Raw genomic sequence first — 16287 nt, 5'->3', positions numbered from 1 at the left:
ACCAAAATGTTAAATATGTGCACAGTTAAGTGTACAAAACTTAATTCACTGGGATAAATTGTAACACCATACAGTGAATAATAAACACAAGAAGTTTATGTGGAAATAAAAACTTCAAATCGTCAGTTTGGTCTTTTGTTAAAGCAGGCATTTGTCACTATTTTTGGCATGTTATTGACTTTGCAAAGTGACCTCAAAATGATCATTATCATTGACTCTCCTACCGGGAGGCTAATGCTGCTTTTACTCACAGCTCCTGATAAGTTGTATATCAGCACAGCAACCTGTCTAACTGAAGCCTAATCATCTGAGTGTCCTTCAGAAGTTAGCCGCCTGCATTATTCACAGAAAGGAGAGAAACATCTGCAGATTGTTAATATTTCTGCTGAGGGGCAGAGCCTGCTCTAATAATGTGTGTTCATATTTACTACAGAGGTTCGTACACGATACTAGCTAGCTCTCGCTGTTAAACTTTGAGCGGAGGACTCACCCTTGACTTTTGAACCAACGGCAACGATAAGCTAATAATTTCTCACACACAGATTGCTCAACTCGTGTGTTCTCTGTGTTCTTCCTATGGACACGGTGTTCAGTTACAGTCAACATGCTTTATTGTGCACAAAGGAATAACAGTGGGGACATGTAATGAAGTGCTTAAAGTCGACGTAATTCACCGTGGTATTTTAGTTTTTTGATACTTTATACATCTACTATACTACATTTTGGAAGTCTATATTGTACTTTTCACTCCATTTCATTCATTGTCACACAGCTTTAAGTACTTTACAGATTCAGGTTATTAGCTAACATAAAAAAGAAATCAACAATGACATATATAATATAGGTTAAAATATACATCAGCCGTTTAAAAAGTCATTAAAATGAGCTCTTTCTTAACAGCTGGGATGAACACATTAATGCATAAATAATCAAAATCAAGTCATTTAATATATATGACTCTGACATCATAGGCACTTCTACTTTTGGTACTTTTAAGTTTAATTTGATGCTGCAGATATCTTTGCCCTTAAGTATTTTGAATGCATTACTTTCACTTGTTACAGAGTACTATTTGTTATCTCTACTTTTACTTAAGTAAGATATCTTCTCACAGCACTGTAAGTAAACAGACACATTTAAAAAGCACCCTTCAAGAAAATAGACCATCTCCATTCAGGTTATTAACTAATATAAAATAGAAATCAACAATCTCATATAATAAAGGTTAAAATATCTATCAGCGGTTTCAAAGTGAGCTCTTTCTCAACAGCTGGGATGAACACATTAATGCATAATTAATGAAAATCAAGTCATTTAATATATATGACTCTGAAATGGGCCATTGCCCATAACAAGCACTTCTACTTTTGGTACTTTTAAGTATATTTTGATGCAGATACTTGAGTACACTTTTACTTGTAACAGAGTACTATTTGCAGAGATGGGGTCGTTACTAAAAAAAAGTAATATATTACACTACTTCGTTACTCTCTACATAAAGTAACTTGTTACTTTACTCGTTACTTTACTCGCAGGGCCGGCCCGCCCCTCCCTACAGGCAGATCACGCAGACTGCGGCGCACCTACAGTGTGCGCGCCACAGTTTTGCCTCTGCGAGACTCCACTTGCCCCCCCAATTACTATTGCATTAAGGAAGACATAACACAAGTCTTTCTTTTGATATGCTCTAAAATAGGCTACCAGCCACACAACAAGCTCACAGTCTATGAAACGTCAAGACATTCATTCATGAAACCAGTTCAAGACGCATTATTCTTATCATTCTTTATAAGCGCAGTAACGGTAAGGTCTCTCTCTCTCTCTCTCTCTCTCTCTCTCTCTCTCTCTCTCTCTCTCTCTCTCTCTCTCTCTCTCTCTCAAAGCAGCTCCCTAACATGACACTCCCATGTTAGCTCGCCCTTTATGGTCATCATGTCACCTCTCCCCCCTCCTCCTCCCTCCTGACATGCTTTACTCCCCCTCCCTCCCCACGGATGCCCCCAAACTGTCACATGTGCTCCCATCTCCTCCCACACGCACAGCGAAATGTCAATTGAGTAATTCCCTCACATGGGGTCAGCTGTGATCGCCGTGTTGTCACAGCTAACACCGGGTCATGAATAAGGAAAAATTCAGTTGTGAAATATTCCTGGGTTTATCAAGTTTGTTTCTTTGTTTCCAAAGTTCAGAATACATGTCTAATAGAGTGGTGCAGGGGTGATGTTTTTGTTTGCGTCACAAAGGCTCACTAGACAAAAAGCCAATGGGATTTTTTCATTGGATTTTGGGTTAATGCATAAAATAAGCCCTGTGGTGAACAAACATTTATGGTACTTACACGTTTTGTTCAGAAGGATAATCTCCTCATGATTGATTGTTGAAGCATAAATGCAATCTCCAGAAGTAAAAAGCTAACGTCAGGCTATAAAGGAACTACAGCACGGTCACATGACTTCACGTCACCACCGCTAAGCTAAAGGCGGCTAATGTTGGACTATAAAGGAACTACAGCACGGTCACATGACTTCACGTCACCACTGCTAAGCTAAAGGCGGATAATGTTGGGCTATAAAGGAACTACAGCCCGGTCACATGACTTCACGTCACCACCGCTAAGCTAAAGGCGGCTAATGTTGGGCTATAAAGGAACTACAGTACGGTCACATGACTTCACGTCACCACCGCTAATCTAAAGGTGGCTAATGTTGGGCTATAAAGGAACTACAGTACGGTCACATGACTTCACGTCACCACCGCTAAGCTAAAGGCGGCTAATGTTGGGCTATAAAGGAACTACAGCACGGTCACATGACTTCACGTCACCACCGCTAAGCTAAAGGCGGCTAATGTTGGGCTATAAAGGAACTACAGCACGGTCACATGACTTCACGTCACCACCGCTAATCTAAAGGTGGCTAATGTTGGGCTATAAAGGAACTACAGTACGGTCACATGACTTCACGTCACCACTGCTAAGCTAAAGGCGGCTAATGTTGGGCTATAAAGGAACTACAGCACGGTCACATGACTTCACGTCACCACCGCTAAGCTAAAGGCGGCTAATGTTCGGCGTGATGCCGTTTAGTCGTCTCATTTGGACACTTGTTATCATTCTCCCGTTTTAAGACACACATATGCTTCAGACACTCACCAGTGGGTTTTTTACTGACTTATTTTATGTCGTGGAGCAAACCGTAAAATTCCTGTCAGCTTCATTTCAGGCATCTAACCCAAAACACATAAAAAAAACCTTTGACTTTGAGAAGGAACCCAGCTAAAAGGCTGACTCATTTCCGCTCCACTCTATTGTAAAGTTGCTGTAGATTTCAACTCTATAAAAGAAGCTGTGAACCATTCGTTGCAACAGTAATGTTATTTTCCAGAAACTTTCTTACACAATGCAGAGAGGAATGTAAAGAGTCCTGCACACTCCTGCAGGTCATCTGTTGTTATTAGCAGTCAAAGAGGAGCCATCAATAAATCCACCCAGCGAAAAGCCCTCGGGCCACGTGTTGTGTTGGCGTCCGATTGGAAAAACTTGTATCCCATCAGAGGTGTCTAACTCCCACTCTTTTAGAGAAGGACATAAATGCCAACAACAAGTAAATTGCTTGGTGTAGCTTTCCCATTCTGTGGCTACATTTCGCTCTGAAAATGGTTCTGTGGAATAAGCCTTCAGCGTGAGAGCAAACTGCAATTAATCTTCACTCTCTCTCTCCCTTTTGAGTTTTCTTTCCCCGTCGTTACATCGCCCCATCTCTATTGCATTTGTCATTTCCAACCTCATCATTTTGGCTTTGATACCTTTTTGGGAGCGTGTCACCTCCACATCCATCACTCTGGCCGTTTCGCAATCTCGAGGATGCTGGCTTGGTAGTCGCATACTTCCTTCAGAAACGAAGCAAGTATGCTTCCAAGCCACGGCTTCGGAAAACAAAGAAGAATGGAACAGGCTAACAAGTGTGCCACTCTCTAACGGTTTCAACATAAACTGTACTGAAAATAAATACCTCACGATGTCTAATTATGAACTTGCTTTACTTTCACGGAACACATTTTTGGTGATAACAAATGTAACATATTTACCAACACAAGGGTTTTAGAAAATGGTCCGTGCGCAAAGCATTGTGGGGATTTTAAGGACGCGAAGTCTACCCATGTGCAGCCTCGAAATGTCCCCCAAACCAAGGACGCACGCAGCCTCGGTGGAATTCCAAGTATGCTGGACATTGGAACAGTACTTCGGCGGCACTCGATGACGTAGCATCCTTGAAATATTGGCTTGGAAGCCAGTATCCTCGAGATTGAGAAACGGCCACTGTGTCCCGTGCCCCCCCCACCCCCCCCTCTTAGTGATTTATTGAGTCATCTGAGTTTTGTAGCTGCTGATAATAAAAGATTGCCAAGAATGTCGTGTGAACATGACGGATGATTAGGTCTCAGATGTTTGGATGTTAAAAGTAGTTTGGCCTGATTCTAGCTCTTAGATCTCCATCCCTCCTTTTTGTTTAGTGTTTTTTGTCATTATTATGCTAATTAGATATTAATATAAACAGTTACTAGAAAACAGAGTTAGTTAAAGAAGGAAGGCAGTGCAAAGCTAATTAAACGAATAGCTCTCCTGTGAGTTGTCCAATTACATCGTTTTTGATAAAAGACCTCAGCACTTATGGCGTAATAACTTACTAACTTTATGATAAACAAGTTTCAAAAATGATTTCATGAGTCAAGGTAAGAACTTCAAGTCATCTTCAGTGGCGGAAATACAAATAAAATAACAGAAAATACAAAAAAAGGACATTTACTGTAACCTTTTATGAAATCCTTTTTAAAGAATAACAAATCTTTGGTTATTGTCGAAATGCTTATTAATGGTAAGCTGAACTGTTGAAAGTCAGTATTAGAATTGGGTTTAGCATAAGTGTGTGTAACCTGTTTGTAAAATACTCTTAATCTTGTATTTGCATTGTTTATAAGAAATAGTACTGGAGAGATTCGAGATTATTTTGTACTCTAAGCATCAATAAATACTGTTATCTTAAACGTTTTGTCAGATACGTGATTACTTTCTTGAATCCATTGACTAGAAACACATAGAACTCAACAAATAGAAGTCAATGTACAAATTAGTGATTGGTTGAGTTGTTATAGAAACCCATCGTTACTATAAGATGGTGGCGCAGTGGGTTGTGTGTAGGTGTTGGGATCAGGGGAGCACAGGTTCAAACCCCACTGCAGTCAGCAGCATGTCGTTGTGTCCCTGAGACCCTTCACCCCAAATTGCTCCTGTGGGGATTGCCCACAGTATTGAGTATGTAAGTCGCTTTGGATAAAAGCGTCTAACAAGTGACATGTAATGTAAGATATGATGAGATAGGACTGTATTCATCCCGAAGGAAATTGCCAGATTTACAAAAATCCAATAAACACAGCAGCACAATAATAATAAAACTGTACACTAACAGTGCAGTAAAGAGAGAAATTCAATAACTACAGGAAACATAGCCGTCACATAATTAATGTAAATATTAACAGTAAAAGGCTAAAAGATAACTTCTGTAATGCTTTTGCAGGATTTGGGTCTTTTTGGTGCGGTCTGGGTGGCAGCAGGTGTTACTTTTCCTCCATTTGGTGATAGGATTCATGATATATTAGCCCCCAGTCCCCCTCCTCAGGCTGTTAGGGTCCACTGGATGCCTGCAGCAGCCCCCTTAATTACCCAGCTCCCCCCCTCTTTCTCCCCCCTTCCCCTCACCATCTGTTGACCTCATGTCATTTGGCCTTCATTTGGCTGCTGCCTCTTTTTTCCCCTCTCCTTCTCTTACCCGTTTGCTCCGGCAACTTTCTTCCCTTCTCCTAAAATAGCAAGTTAGTTACACACACACACACACACACACACACACACACACACACACACACACACACACACACACACACACACACACACACACACAGAGAGAAAATAAACAAGAGCGACGCCCTTTCAGTTTTTTTACCCTCCGCCAAGTCTGCGACATATACAGTGTGTGTGTTTATGTATGTGTGTGTGTGACTGCTTTTCTGTGCTTTCAGCCGATCCGTCTGAAACCCTCACCGTCAGCCCGCCGGCGCCTTCAAAGGCTCCCAAACTATATGGAATTAACTGAATGGAAACTTGCAGGAAAACCGAGCCTTTAAACGCGGACAGGCTTAGCGCTGCGTGCCATGTTCGGTTTTCATTACAAAAAAGTAGACCCATGGCAGGGATACATGGGTGCCTTTTGTACACGTTTCAAGGCATGTACGTTACTTTAAAAAGCAGTGCCATGGGGTCGGGGAATGTGTGCTTTTAGTTTGGGTAAACACAAGTCTCTGAAAACTAGGTATCAAGTTCAGACCCCCGATCCCCTCCCCCACCCCGTTAAGAAAATATAAATCACATGGCATTCCTCGCTTATGACTCATTGTCTCCGTTTGCTTTTTTATTTCGCTGCCTTTTTCTTGGCTTTGGTCGTCCTGTTCCCCACATTCCTCCCCACCGCCTTGTCTGTCTTTGCTTTCATTTTTTTATAATTTTCTTTCTCTTCTTGTCCTTCCCCCATCCATCCACCCTTCCTCCTCCCTCCTTCTTCTCTACTTACTGACAGATTGATTCCAGATGTTGCTTACCCTCCTCTACTTCTTCGACGTAAACCCCTCCTCTTTCTCCCTTTCTTTCTCTCCACTTTATCCACTGTAGAACCGCTCTATCATTTCACCGTCTGGGTATAATTTTGGGTTTTTGTTTTTACAGTTTCCCTCCCAGTTTTTGCAGTAAACGCAGCGCCTTTACTCTGACTTCAAATGCGACAGAAACGCTGATTTAAAACACTTTAATCACCTGCTATAGTACGTACTTTGTCGTGAAAGTAGCAGCTAGTACGAAAACGTCCAGAACATCTGAAGTCTGCTCCAACCCTGAGTTTTTAAGGCTTAAGATTGCAATAGCACTACCTTTTATGGTTCATTTTCTATCGTGTAAAGCACTCGTGGTAGCAATGTGGTAGATAAACATTCATATTTTTACATTTAGACTCACTTTCACAACTGATTTGTTGGCCTTGATGTCAAAACTCTACATTTTGGTGCTTTAAATCCTATTGAAATGCAGCGAGCATCGGAAACTCCCAACATGCTACTTTTTTCGACATAAAATAGGAAGACTTTTCTCATCTCGTTGACTTTGCCCAAGGATCCTGCTCTAAACTCCCGTCTCCTTCTACCTTTCCTTCTGCTGAACCTTTTTATCACACTCAGTACTTCGCTGAATATAAGCCTGTCCATCCATCCCCCCCACCCCCCCCCTCCTCCTGTAATTGCGGCGCACCAAGGAGTGTTCCCCCTGGGGACGAGGCACGAGGGGGGAAATTGGTTCCAGATGAAACAGGAAGTGGAGAGTGGAGACAAAGAAAGGGCTGTTTTCAGACGAGGGTAAAAAAGAGGACGGCCCTGAAGGGTCTGGACGCAAATACACACATGGAGTCAAAACGTATTGCATCAAAAGGAAATAACTTTACCATTTGTACTTATTCTTTACATTGTTTTAACCTCGTTCTTTCACGCTGCTCCGTCTAGACACTCCCTCATTCGTCCGCACGTCATCCTCACATCTGTTTTTGCTATAAGAAAACACATGTCCAAGTCTCTTAGAATCAGGTTTCTTTGCCAATTGGTTTACACACAAAAAAGGAATTGGCTTGAGTGCATAATGGTGTAAAATAGCGCTGCCCCCAAACAGCTGCATATAACATTGAATTTATTTTTCAAAGGCTCATTATTACAGTTTTATATAATATTTGATATGTCGTCTGCAAAGGATCAAATCCACCAACTCCCCCTCTGCCTGAAACGCCTCAATTGGACTCCTTTGTTTACTTTGACATCACTATGTAACACTCACGCTTCTATTGGCTAGCGCTCCAACACATTGTACGTGATAGACTTAAGGTCCTTACCAGAGGCTGCGCTCAATTTTTTTCGCTGCCCGTCATTTTGACGGACAGGATCGTAAAATATCCGTCAAAATTCAGTATTACCCGTCGGCCTTTACACTCTGGGGGAGGGGGGGGAGAGCACGGAAGAGAGAGAACTGTCAACCGGGGGGGGGGGGGGGGGGAAGAGCACGGTCGTGAACTGTCAACGGGGTGCAGGGAGCCTTTTTGGCAGGCATGCATAACACCGGAGCCTCGCTTGCGGGGAAACTTTGGCGCTGTTCCGAGTTTGTTCTAATCCGTCAAAATGACGGACTGCTTTCAGATTTTTCCGTCATTGTTAAAAAAAAAATCCGTCGTAGACGGAAAATATTCGGTTAACGCGACCTCTGGTCGACACACCAAGCTGATGTTCGGCGTCGATAGATGTCGGGCTGTCGATGAGCGTCCTGTCGCCCTACTCAGATTGGTGTGTCCAGCCCCGTCGTGTCTTTTCGGCCGTGCCGACACCTTCCGTCGCCGATTCAACATATTGAATCGGGAGCCTGTCGGCTTAAGGCCGTCGGCCAAATAAATCACTCTGATTGGCTGTTCAGCTAGCGAATCAGTGCATGAGAAACTAAACGGAAGTGAGGGACCCAAACAAACTATTAAGAAGGCAAAACTGAGATTTCATTTAACTCCAACTCTCGACTCGGGTTCGGGAAAGCCCCGTGAGCTTCTTGCTGTAGAGTGAAAATGGAACGCACACGCTATTTGTTGTTTGTTTATATCACGCAGTCTGTTCTTCTTCTCTCGGTTATCACGCAGTCTGCCTTCCGGTTGTTGCCTCTTTTGAATGACGAATACACACTACCGCCGCCTGCTGGTAAGGAGAGTTATTGCCACTCACGCATGCGCAGTTCGTACGTGCTACTTGGCCGTCGGCTGAAGTCTTTGCGGTGTGTTCCAGTGCGACACATGGCCAAGACGCAGAGACGCGAGGCGACGCAACAGTGGTGTTTCATCGGGACGTGTTCTTTGGTGTCAGTTTGGTGTGTCGGCCCCTTAAGGGTCAGGACAACTTTTTGACCAATCACAACAGCGCAAAGAAGGATGAAAAAATAAAGAGCTTTTTGAACATTAAAGCATGGAGACATGACACAGTAGAGACACTAAATACTGATATGAACCTGAACATGAGCAGAAAATGACCTCTTTAGACACAATTTAGTGTCTGAGGACGAAGAGTGTGATTCAGTGGGGTCTTGGTTTTGTTGATGAGGCAACAAAGACTTTGTGTCGCTAAATCTAGCCCCGCTTTGATTTCTATTAGTCTGTAAACAGTGTGTCAGTATGACCCTCCGTCTCGGACCCTCACCCTCCGTCGGCTGGCGATCAGGAAGTGATTTCCGCGGGGGTTTAGCTTCAGAGGGTCAGGGTCGAGAGGTTAACTCTGTTGACACTCTTCAGAAGCCAAATGCTCTAATTACGGCGGCCCACTCTCAAGCTGTTTGCTGAATCAGGCAGATTTAAGACATTTTTTTCCGCTTGTATGAAAATATAAGCAGCTTGAAGGGACTGCCACCCCATCCCCCAAAAACACACATGCATCTTTCTCTTTTACTCCCTCCCCCCTTTTTCCCTTGTGAGACTGGAGGGGAGAAAGCATGAGTCTCACCAGGCGGTCATGTTTTCTGCGAGGAACGCCAGCAGGCTACACTACGGTGTCACCTCTCTGTCAGTTATAACCAGGCCTTCTTCTGAATACAGTAGAATCCTTTCTTGTCATTATGCAGGTACAATGAGATGAGTAGAGCTATTTATTTTGTTTTAAGGTGCCATCAAAAACACAAAAAAACAAACAAGAGACGTACAACAAGCATTCATACTTCAATATGCAGATACAGTGAAAGTGCATGAATTAGATAAGTTAGTACTTTATTGATCCCAATTTGGGAAGTGTTTGTGTTGCAGCAGCGTAAAAAGACATGGCATTGTACAATACAAATTTAAAAACACAAGAAATAAACAAGAAAGTCGAAAATATACATGTTTAATTTACAAATGAACAATAACAAGATATAAAGCAAGGTATTATATATACATAAGTATGTGACAGAATATGAAACTGAATGGTTTTAAGTCAAATAAATATGTTTGAATGTGTATACAAATGTATACACTCACTGTGTGGCTTATATCTGCCGACGGAGACACGTTTTGTTTGTGTTTACTCGCTTTTCTCGCCTCTGCATTTGTGTCTTCTGCTCGATCGTTTAGGACAAAGGGAACTGAATTGTCCCATTGCATTTTAAGGAGTCATGATGGCCCTCTAACGGCTCTCTGCTGCTCCTCTAACGGCTCTCTGCTGCTCCCTATAGATGAGAGCAGTCCATCCGGGTACTTCACCTCTACCTCATGGCCGGGCCCCTTTTTGGGTGAAAACAGTCACTCTCATTTATAGGGCGGTAAATACAGATTGAGACGTTTTCGCCAATCACATAAAAAGATAAATAATAATGCGGTCTTATTGGGCTTTCTACAAGGAGCCAATTAAGATGGTCAGACGGGAAGACAATTAAACCATGTCATTGGAGATCGATGATGGGCGTCGATTTATGGATTGAATTTAAATCAACAGAGGATCAATGACCTGTCAGTCTGCCGGTGATCGAGTGCTCTTCAGTGTTTTGTAAATGTCAATGCAGTATTCGCCTCTTTGACTTTTAACATTACAGCTGTTTAATTTGACGATTGACTTTATCAGTGTTATTAGCATCATTAATGTTTAATACAGGGGGTCCGCGGGGTCTTAAAAAGTATTAAAAGTTGATACATTTAGCGAAAATTAAGGCTATTAAAAAGTATTAAACGGCATTTTCCAAGGCATTACATTTTGTACCTTGTTTTCAATAAGTATATCAATTGTCCAGAGAGGTTGTATTCTACAGTCTGCCTGAATGTAATCATGGCGTAGGTGTGTAGTGTGATTCTGTGTAGTTTATTTATGGCATCCCGTTGGGTTTGACGTCATCTGAACAGGACATCGCTCGCTCACTGCTTGATAGCGCGCGAAGGTCCGTTTACGCCGGTTGTTAAGCAACATCGTTATGGGGAAATGCAAGTCTGCGTCCAAATGGTTGGAAGATAAGGAGGAAGGACAATCAATACTGTATATAGTCAATGTGAGGTGAAGTGTGTCGCCAAGGTAACCGGTTACAACTCCAAGTGGAGATGAGGTCTTAAAATGTATGGGAAGGGTCTTAAAAAAGGTCTCAAAAGGGATTACATTTGACTTCAGGATTCCTGCATACTTCATTAGTCATTAGTGTTGTTAGCATCAGAATGCCTTGTTGTTACGCTTGCCTTGTGTTCACTGGAAAGTGGGCGAGGCCGCTATTTCACCAGGAAGTGACGTCATGTTGCTCTCCTCTATGGCTACTTTAAGCTAGCACAGGGCTACGTTTAGGACATTTGAGATCATATTAAAACTTCTGGTGGATATCAAATCATTTACTTTATTATTCTACGGGTTATTTAGATTGGGAGGAAGCGTTTGTTGGAGTTCGGTGTCTTTAATTATTTGTCGGAAGCCTTTTGTGTCACTAGCTTAGCTTCTTGTAGCCTTCACACTTCTCAACTTCTGTCATTAGCTTTTAGCCAAGTTAGCTTCTCTCTTCTTTACTTATTTGGCCCTTTTCTTTGTGTCTTCCTTTCAAAAGTGTTGTCCTTCAGTCCCTTGCTGTTCTCTTTGCTTTTAGGACTTAAAAAAAGTAAAGGTTTGTCATGTAAACAGTTCCTAATCTGTATTTCTCTGATATCTCTCTCTCTCTCTCTCTCTCTCTCTCTCTCTCTCTCGCTCTCGCTCTCGCTCTCGCTCTCGCTCTCTCTCGCTCTCGCTCTCTCGCCCTCTCTTTCCCTGCTGTCAAAATATCATAGTTTCGTTAACTTTCCTCCATTGTTCCCCTCCTCCTCCTCCTCCTCCTCCTCCTCTTCCTCTTCCTCCCCCCTTCCTTTTGTCTTTCCCCTTCACTTAACTCCAAACAATGGCCGCCGCTCTTGCCGGGGCAGCAATGACACGGAGGAGAGAAAATAATAGTTGAAAGAGAGAAGAGAGAAAGACAGAAATAATCTAATTAAAAGTAATTACAGAGCAATTAACCACAACACTGGTTTCTGGGGCAGGGTCGATGAGATGTGGGGGGGGGGGGGTCGCCCTCTGTATTGGATTCTGATTGGTTACTAGGTCTGGATATTAAAACTCTTGTAGTGGTTCAGCAGTCACGGCATCCACACAGACTACGGTTAATTGAATTTACTCCAAAGTGTTGTTCCTTCAGGGGAGTGACTTTTTGCTCCTGTTTTAGACTTTATTGTGTAACTAAGCGTCATTTAAAGTTTATTATTCAAAGGGTTTTATTGTCATATGCGCAATAGATTAAGAGAGTTTGCCTTGACAATCGGTCAACAATGCAACACACTATAATTATATAACATGACAGAAAAGGACATAAAAGTGCATTAGACATAATGATGGAAGTAAGTTGGAGGAATAGGTCAAATATACATATTTATAATCATAATAATACATGGGATTTTTATAGCGCTTTTCCGAATAGAGAGCCGAAGTCCCTCCGGTGACCACCAGGGGACATTATTTCGGAAAAATTATGTATTGAAGTCAATGGAGAGAGAAAACGTATCTTTCAATCACGTTTGAATTGTGCCACGAATTACACATATGATGTTTGTCAATCTTAAAAAATCATTTCCATGTCAAAAAAGTCACAGTTTGTCGTAAAACTGTTGAAATATAAGACTATGAAAGACTACAAATCCCAGAATCCCGGTCCCGCATGCTGGCTCTCACGGAACCGACCAACTCCCCTTGTGTGTATGTACAGCTCTCAACGTGCCCAGACTTGCAGTGATTTTCACCTCTTTTAATACTTTTCGCCTCATTCTGAAAGAAAGAAGTGAAATGTTCCAACGTGACGGCCGTCTGGGTGTGTGGTGCGAGATGGGAGATGTAGTTCATTGAGCGGTTTCACACAAAAAAAGCGTTACTTCACAGTTTTACGACAGTTTTTTTTTTTTTTTGACAAAATTATCTTTTAAATTGACTTCAATACATCATTTTACATATTTTTTCTAAAATAAGGTCCCATGGAAAGCTAGAGTGAGTTTTGAGAGATTTATTTTTTAAGGAATTAATGTATTGTAGGGTATATAGGTAAACGGGTATATATATTCATTCATTGACCTTTTAAAAAGCTTAGTAGGAATATTTGTTAACATTCTTTTAGGAATAAGGACAAATCAAGCTGCGTCTGAGAGTGCATTTCCCCCCCGACATGTAAACATTTCTTGGCCGTCTCTTGCAGCATACACTCGTCTTTATAAAACCTCTCACACCACTCTCTTCTTCTCCTCTTGCAGAACGACGAGCCGCTAAACCCCGGTTACCATGGATACCCACCTCACAGTCAGGTAAGAGATTAGTGACGGCTCGCTAAACCCTCTATCGCGAAAAATTAAAAATCAAACAGAATCCTAGAGTCACTTCAGAACCGCTATAGAAACCTCTAATATACACATTAAAAAAGTATAACTATTATTTACTTACTTTTTTATACATATTTGTATTTTTCTTTGTGGGGGACTCACTCTAAATGTCCACATTTTTACTTTTACTTCGTCCATTTGGATTTATTAATTTACACATTATTATTCAAAATTATTATATTTACAGATATTATAATTCTATTTGTAATATTTTATTCATTTATTCTTATTTTTCTCATTATTTCATTCTTAAATGGAGCATTTGAAAACAAATTCCCCGAGGATAAAAATAATATCATATAAAATATTCTGATTGTGATTCTAAGCCAGGGGAATAAACGAAGAATACAACAAATAAATCAGTGGTTCTTTCAAATTCCAGTGACATTTTCTGTCCAAATGTAAAACCTGGATACTTTTAGAAACCATCTGTCTTCCATCTATTTCTAAAAGCGCTCTGTTACACCCGACATCATTATTTTTCCTTTCTGCTTCACCCTTCTGGTAGCGACTAAAAGATATCAGTTAGAAGACTTGATGAAAGGAGAACTGGTAGCGATTGAGCTTTTCTATCAAACGCTTGACCCTGAGGAAGAGAAATTAGGCTATCACCTTCTTTAAGCTAAGCCCTGCACACTCTCTGTTTGCACAATACACTCTCTACCCCCCCCCTCTCTCTCTCTCTCTCTGTTTGCACAATACAATCTCTACCCCCCCCCCTCTCTCTCTCTCTCTCTGTTTGCACAATACACTCTCTACCCCCCCCCCCTCTCTCTCTGCCTGCATATTGCCGTGAGTAATGAGCGCCGTATGTGTGCAGCTGACTCTTGCCTTATCTACCTCCGAGCAGCAGAGCTCTGTGTGTGTGTGTGTGGTGGTGTGTGTGTGTGTGTGTGTGTGTGTGGTGTGTGTGTGTGTGTGTGTGTGTGTGTGTGTGTGTGTGTGTGTGTGTGTGTGTGTGTGTGTGTGTGTGTGTGTGTGTGTGTGTGTGTGTGTGTGTGTGTGTGTGTGTGTGTGTGTGTGGTGTGTGTGTGTGTGTGTGTGTGTGTGTGTGTTGTGTGTGTGTGTGTGTGTGTGGGTGTGTGTGTGTGTGTGTGTGTGTGTGTGTGTGTGTGTGTGTGTATCTGAGAGAGTGTGTGTGTGTATCTGAGAGTGTGTGTCTATCTGAGAGAGTGTGTGTCTATCTGAGAGTGTGTGTGTGTGTCTCTATCTGAGAGAGTGTGTGTGTGTCTCTATCTGAGAGAGTGTGTGTGTGTGTCTATCTGAGAGCGTGTGTGTGTCTCTATCTGAGAGAGTGTGTGTGTGTGTGTCTCTATCTGAGAGAGTGTGTGTGTGTGTCTCTATCTGAGAGAGTGTGTGTGTGTGTGTCTCTATCTGAGAGAGTGTGTGTGTGTGTCTATCTGAGAGTGTGTGTGTGTGTTAGGGCTGCACGGTATTGAACAAAACTGACATCGCGATTTCCCCCCCCCCAGCGGTATATATTGCGTTTTTTTTAACCTGTTAAACCCCAAAGTCCCGGCGGGTACTTTACTTTTTTTTTCACGACAGTGTCTCAGGGGATCGTAATATTTAAGAACCTATTAATGTGTTATACCAGATTAACGGAAATAATCTCAGCTAACTGACGATGCAAACCATTTTTACCAAAACAACACACAAGTCTCATAAGAAGCATCTAAATGACCCCTGAGCAAAAAATGCTAACGCACTTTGGCACAGAACTCAAGATAAAAGTACCCTTATTATTACTTATCGTAGCTGCACTTACAAGATATCCGATTAAATCTGAGGTTCCACAGATTATTTAGGTATATAGTATCATCACTGAGTGATCTGAACTCGGACAGGGGAAGCAAACACAGACATCACAACACGTACCTTTACGTAGCTTCTAGGGGAGATGTCTCACCGTAGCTGTCAATCTGATCAAAAGACGTGTTCAATGGCATTAAAACGAGAAAGAAAAAACGCGGCTGAATCGGTTAATCCATAGGTTTTTTCCATAGGCCAAAATAGTTCCAGATGGCAGATGTTGCTTTTCTTCTTGGATGTAAATCTTCATTCTCTCCGGTATTGTCCTCCTGTGCCTCGCTAATTTTTTACCAGTGTTTTGATGGTCTGCAAACTAGCGGGGCGGGGCCTGCTGTGATCTGATCGAGAATGATTGTGATTGGTGGTTTGCTGTGCATGCAGGGGAAGTTCTACACACACCAACACATGAACAAATAAGGAGTGAGAGTGACGACGCGTAGCCAAAACCGGAAGCTGCATACACTCTGGTGGCTACCATTAGCAGCTAACTTTTGTGCTCCGATTTTTACATAAAAATGGAATTATGGATTATAAACAATTGCTTCAAAGCCACAGATACATTATCAACCTATGGATCAACCGATTCAGCCGCGTTTTTTCTTTCTCGTTTTAATGCCATTGAACACGTCTTTTGATCAGATTGACAGCTACGGTGAGACGATCTCCCGTAAAAGGTACGTGTTGTGATGTCTGTGTTTGCTTCCCCTGTTGCGAGATCGGATCGCTTAGATACTATACTTAAATAATCTGTGGAGTCTCAGCTTTAATCGGATATATTGTATGTGCAGTTTCGATAAGTAATAAGGGTATCTTTATTTTGAATTCTGTGCTAAAGTGCGACAGCATTTTTTTTTTTAAATGAATAAAACCGCACGTCCCTGCGGTGTGAATACCGCGCATGCGCATACCGCGGTTATCGCCATGACACGGTATATCGTTCAGCCCTAGTGTGTGTGTCTATCTGAGAGCGTGTGTGTGT

At 42.1% G+C, this 16287-nt stretch overlaps 1 pseudogene; it reads left to right on the top strand.

Annotated features, from left to right (window-relative positions):
- LOC117542509 overlaps positions 1-16287 on the top strand; it is a 77375-nt pseudogene that overhangs the window by 7145 nt on the left and 53943 nt on the right.

The sequence above is a fragment of the Gymnodraco acuticeps genome, unplaced genomic scaffold (genome assembly GCF_902827175.1).
Source record: "Gymnodraco acuticeps unplaced genomic scaffold, fGymAcu1.1, whole genome shotgun sequence".
Classification (NCBI taxonomy): domain Eukaryota; kingdom Metazoa; phylum Chordata; class Actinopteri; order Perciformes; family Bathydraconidae; genus Gymnodraco; species Gymnodraco acuticeps.
Note: the sequence above shows the minus strand (reverse complement) of the source record. Positions and strands in the feature narration are given on the sequence as shown.